Source organism: Pteropus vampyrus, unplaced genomic scaffold (genome assembly GCF_000151845.1).
Source record: "Pteropus vampyrus isolate Shadow unplaced genomic scaffold, Pvam_2.0 Scaffold116, whole genome shotgun sequence".
Lineage (NCBI taxonomy): Eukaryota > Metazoa > Chordata > Mammalia > Chiroptera > Pteropodidae > Pteropus > Pteropus vampyrus.
Window position 1 is genome coordinate 3377882 of NW_011888897.1, and position 5893 is coordinate 3383774.

Genomic DNA, 5893 nt, shown 5'->3' on the forward strand with positions numbered 1-5893 from the left:
GAGCTGCCTGAGAACACCAGCAGCTTGCTAAGGATACCACTTGGTTGTCAAAACACATGCTGGCTTCTCCTATCAGGGGTGTCAGCCGACATCTTGGAGAATGGCAGAGCAAGCTCTTGAGAGTTTGGTGCTGATAAATGTCACGTAGACCCGAGGGGTGAATGCCAATGTAGATGGAAGTCACCTCTATTTCAAAGCAGTGGAAAATTGTGACACTTTCAGCTTTCTTGTATAAGCTCATGTACCATATTTTTATACTTATAAACAGTAAAAATGAGCATAAATCTACTTGTCCTGACCACCACAGCACAATAATAAAACTTCCTCTACACTAAAAACAATTTTTTTTTTTTGTCTCCAAGACCCATAATCTCATATTCCCTTCATTCTATCCGGGTTTGCCTTCTCTTGGAAGCTGCTGATTCAACCGATCAACTAACAAGTCTTTATCATGCTCTGCTGTGTCCCCAGAACTCTGTGGGCGGCCAAGAAAGATAACAGAAGAAAACATGGCCTCTGTTGTCATGGAACAACTTAAAATCTAGTTGTTTTGTTGGATCTGTACCACCCCAAGACCTACATTCTTCATCCAGTAGTCAGTCAATCAACATGTATGTATCCAACACTGCTGTGTGCCCGGGACAGAGAGGGTGTCTGAGCTAGGCAAAGTCCTGGTTCCCAGGGAGTTTGTATTCCAGCAGGAGAAAGGCAATGAGCAAGTAAACAAGTATTTTAAGTTCAGAAAATGGTAAATATGATGCAAGACATTGGGTCAGAGATAGGGAGATGGCAGTTAGAGGGGCTGGATGCTTCTGAAGAGGTGGCATGACCACTCTGTCAAAAATGCTAACATGTAAGAGAAGAGACTTAAAAATCCCTTTCAGGAGGGGGCCTGCCCTTTTACCCCAGGGAAACACAAAGGATACAGCAGTGTCTTGAACTGCTGCCCACTGTAACCTTCTACACCTCTTGGTCTAGGGCCATACATCATTCACGGCACTAAACACATCATTCACGGCACTAAACGCAGCATCTGACTCACAGTAGATGTTGAATGACAGTGAAGAATCACAATATTCACAGTTTACTACGTGCCAGGCAATGCACTAAGGACTTGCTATATGCTATTTCATTTAATGCTCAAAACCACTATACGAGGAAGGTACTACTATCCCTATATGACAGACACACAGGTTTTCACAGAAAATCAGCTATAACTAGAATGCAAACCCAAGCATTCTATTTCCAGGCCACCTCGTTTCTACTCCTACCCTGTAATGCACACAGCATAAACTAATGGGTAAATGACCCTTCCACTTGATCTTAGATCTCGTTCATTTCTAGCAGGGACACAGAGGTGCAGGCTCTCTGCTCCAGGCCTCTGATTGTCAAAATTCATATATTAAATTGCATCTGGAATTTGGCTGCACCCAAATCTTTGCACCTTTTCGAATACACAACCAAATAACCACTTGTCTCAGAAAAGAGACAGTCTGAGAAAGGTTTCATTTCTGAGGTTGGGCAAATCCAATAGCAAAAGAAATGGCATTTTTTTTTTTCCTCCTCTGTAGCTCCTTAGTTCACAAGCAGATTTTTACAGTTGAGTCTTAATCACTATAAACTCATTATCGTATTGACCAGGAGTGTACACTGCCCTGCTATGGTCAGGAATGAGCTCAGTTCTCAGACCTCTGTCGAAGCTAGAGCTGAGATGAGGTGAGAAACCAGGAACACGTGTAAGGCTCCACAGACACTACGACAGGACAGTTTTATTCCTGCCCTGCAGCACTGCCCGGTGGACTCACAGACCCAGGCGTTCCCACCTCCGTGCCTCTGCCCAGATGGATTCCTTCTCGTGAATCAACACCCTGCTCACGTCCTGACCTGTGTAAGTCTCCATCCCTCCAGAGCCATCTCAGATACTCGATTCCTACATCTGGTTTCGTCATTAGCCACTTCGTTTGGACTGCTTGTTAGACTGCGAGTAAATAATTCTCTTTAATTCATCTTTTTGCATCTTCTAGTTCTAGCACAGCATGGGAGATGTTAGTGCTCAATAAATATAAATATAATAATAATAAACAACAACAACAACTACTGACCTTCCCCAAAGGGTTTCCCGCCTAACAAATATCTAAGTAGTTTATTTCAAAGCTGCCTAGTAACAAATCTGAAAGAAGGTCTTATAATTATCCCTACCATATCGTTGAAGAAAACTATGGTATCAGTTGCATTTGGTCACAGGCTAATAAATGACAAAACTAGGGTTTGAATTCAAAAATACCTGCCTCCAAACTTCTCACGCAACCAAAACATTTGAGTGCACAGCCGCCTCCTCATGTACTGGTGCTCCCGAGGCTCCTCTTCATGCCTTCCCGATCCTCAACCACCCTCTCAGCCCTGCATCCCAGTCCTTCTGTCCTTGACCTCCTCGGGACAGCACATTTCCCAGCTGCTTTCAGGAGGCCCTAAGTGCTTTACTCTCCACAATTCTTTAACCCGCTCTGCCATCCAGCATTCCACTGCCTGCAAAGTTCTGCCTCTCCCCATATATACTTCTGCTTAACCTCCCATGTCCTCGACTGTCAGACTGTAGTTAAGCTGCGTTTATTTTAAGTAGTCCATACCGAGGTGCGAGTGACTGCTAGCCCCTTAAATTTCAGTAAGAATTTTCCAATTGACGAGGGATATCTGCCACCTTCAAAAACTAAACCTGAATGTGTTCCCAAGAAAGAGTTCCAAAACAGTTTGAGCGATGGCAGCAACTTCCAGTTACATGCATGGCATTCTCCAAGACGACCCCTTAGAACACATTTATTTGTATGTCTGAAAGTCTGCACATATATATTTCCTTAAAAAGAAGCCTAATGAGTTCATGGTCAGATCTCATTCATATACTCTTTATCATACAATTCAAATGTCTCATTAATGTACACTTTCCATTGTGATTCTATCATTCATTTGTTTCTGGTTAGTCGCTTCCACCTCTGAAATTCAAGGTCCTATAAATCGCCTTTGTTGCCCACAATCTCAAGGGTAGTCCAGGCCCAGCATTGGAAAGGTGTGGTCACTAATTCACAACAGAGACTTACTTCTTGGCTTTGCCCCCTCGGCAGTTTCCAGAAACGACACAACAAACCATGCCTCCTTGGTAGAGGTGGCATGCATTCCTTTCAAAACTGTAGAACAGAGGCCTCTCTGCGACTCTAATAAATGCCATGCTCCACTCAGAGTCAAGTCTGCCTTGGCGGCCACCAGCTGTCAATATCTGGGATACATTTGCCCATTCCAAAAAAGTCACCCAGACAGAATTGCCTGTAGCCACGCTTGGGGAGGGACCCTGCCAGCTGGGAGGGAATTGAGTCAGTGCCAGATTATCCAATAAGAAAAGGCAACCTGAGCTGAAGGCACCAGCTCAAAGGGGGTGTCAAAAAAGTATTTGAAATAACTTAACACTTGATATTTTAGTAAAAGCATCAAGAAAAATATTAGAACTTATAGGAGCTTTCTTACATTTCTATTTTAATTAGTATGGTTTTGATTTTGAATTACATTTGGGGGAGCATTATATTCTTTTCAGTGTTCAAGACTTCTAAAGATTTTAACCCAGTCCTGGTCCAGAGGTTTGAAAACTATATTATACTGGACTGGGCTGAAGATATGAACTCAGTATCACACAGGTTTCCCAATGTCTTCTGTATGCCTAAGTCCCAGCATCTGGCACAGCACCTGGCATTTGGGAGCTCAGAAAATGCATGATGACCTGACTATGCTTGTCTCTGTGAACTCCACTGCTGCAAGCGCTACAGTCAACCAACCTGGAGACCCAGGGTTCCCCCTAAAAACAACAGCAGAGAATGATGGAAAAAGAAACTGTCACCACCTTTATTGCCTCTCACTTCCATCTGGGTTGCCATTCACTTCATCTTCTAAATTGAGACTTATAAATTGAAGTGATAGAAATAATATGATTTCTTTGACCAATATTCTTGGTTGTCATGCAATTTTTATATATAGTCACTGTATCTCTCACTAGTATTTTTTTACTCAGAGTGACAATTTCTCCAGTTTTCCACCTCTATCCCTCAGACCAGTCTCTCTTCCATCTCCACCCTGGGGCTCTTCCTTGATGTCTAAAACACTCCCCTGAATCCTCACCCAGAGAGTGCTCCATCTTTCTAATTCTAGGAATCCCAGCTCACATCAAATATTATCATCTAACTGGACCACACATATGGTGAGTAAAGGGAGAGCAATGACACCTGTGAAATGAGAGCCATTCTTCCACAGCTTCCTAGACGCCAGGGAATGGCTGTATTAATGATTGTTCCACAGTATTCAATGCGGGAGACCCAGAGTGATGTATTTTATTGTATTATAAAACAGCTTGACAAGCACTTAACCTAGTTCCCCCACTCATAGCAGATACCTCTTCAACACAACACATATGGAGATAATGGTGAAGCTAGTTTATATATCCAGTGGCTTGGGAGACCTAATTCTACAGTACAGGTAAAAAGTCATAGGAGGAGCCAATTCAGTTCAGGAAGCAGTATTATCGACCGCTCGTTATATTCCAGGCCCAATTCCAGGCACTGAGATGAACAGGAAGATGACGAGCCAATTCCTGCTCTGAAGGAAGGGCTTGTTTGGGCCTAGATGGGAGAGAGGCAGGTGAACAACTGACTAGAGTTTGAGCAGAATGTGCTTACAATAGGAGCACCGAAAAAAGGGACATGGCTTTGGGCTGGAGGGATTGAGGATGGCTCCTTTGAGGAGAAGATATCTGAGCTGTGCATTAAAGGATGAGTAGGATTTCAGGAGATGAAAATAAGAGTCAGGTATTCCGACCAAGAGACTGACTAATGAGAAGGCATGTTGAAGGGTGGCATCTGGGGCCATGACTTTGTCCATTGCAGCTACCAAGTATAAGTGTCTTTGAGGGTAGAAAACGTAAAGAATGGGAAAACTGGAAAGGAAGATTTAGCATCACATTATGGAGAACTTTAAAAGTCAGGTTAAAGAAACGAAAATTATTCCATTTAGGAATCCTGGAAAGACCTGATGATAGGAATTGTCCTCTGGAGAGATTAATTTGAAAGTCACGTGTAGAGTGGACTGGAGGTGAACAGTGAAATAAAAGCAGAAAGGCCATGAGGAGGTTGCTATGTCCACCCCAGACTCCAATTTGACCTGCGGTCCAAGTGATGTGTGACTTATAGGTGACTTCTCTACAACCAAAGCATAATAAATAACAATAATAAAGTAACAGGTACCCTATAGAGTGAGTACTATACAGGAACAGAAGTACAAATCACTGTTCATTGTCCAAGCTGGATATTTTGAGAAATATTCCTTGCGACTGGATGTCTTGGCCACTTAAACACAATTGGGATCACTTGCATCAATTTCCCAGTTGATGGCCATCTAAAAAGTGCAAATATTGCAATAATAAAAGTTTTATCAAACAAACATGCGTGGACATCTCCTGTCCATTTCCTGTAACTAGCATGGGTTACCGAGAGGTACCTACTGAGGTTTTAGTGATCTCAGTTGTTAACTATATATGCACGAAAGATAGCTCCTTGCACTCTTTGGAGCAAAGCTGCTCCATAAATCTTCAGTTTATTATCTCAGTCATTTGGAAATTTATAATGAATGTTACATTGCAATAGCCTCACGTTATAAGCCCTCAGAAGTTCCCAAAGAGCAGGTCTTGTGATGGAACACAAATTACGGGATCACCAAACCATGAAGCCAGAACTCCTAGAATTAGACTTCAGATGTTATAGGAGATCCATCACTTTAAGAAAAAAAGGCAAAGCTCTTTCCTTCTTTGTAAAACTTGAGGTTCAGCACTGCTGATCTCTCGCTATATTGGAGCACAAGGGCA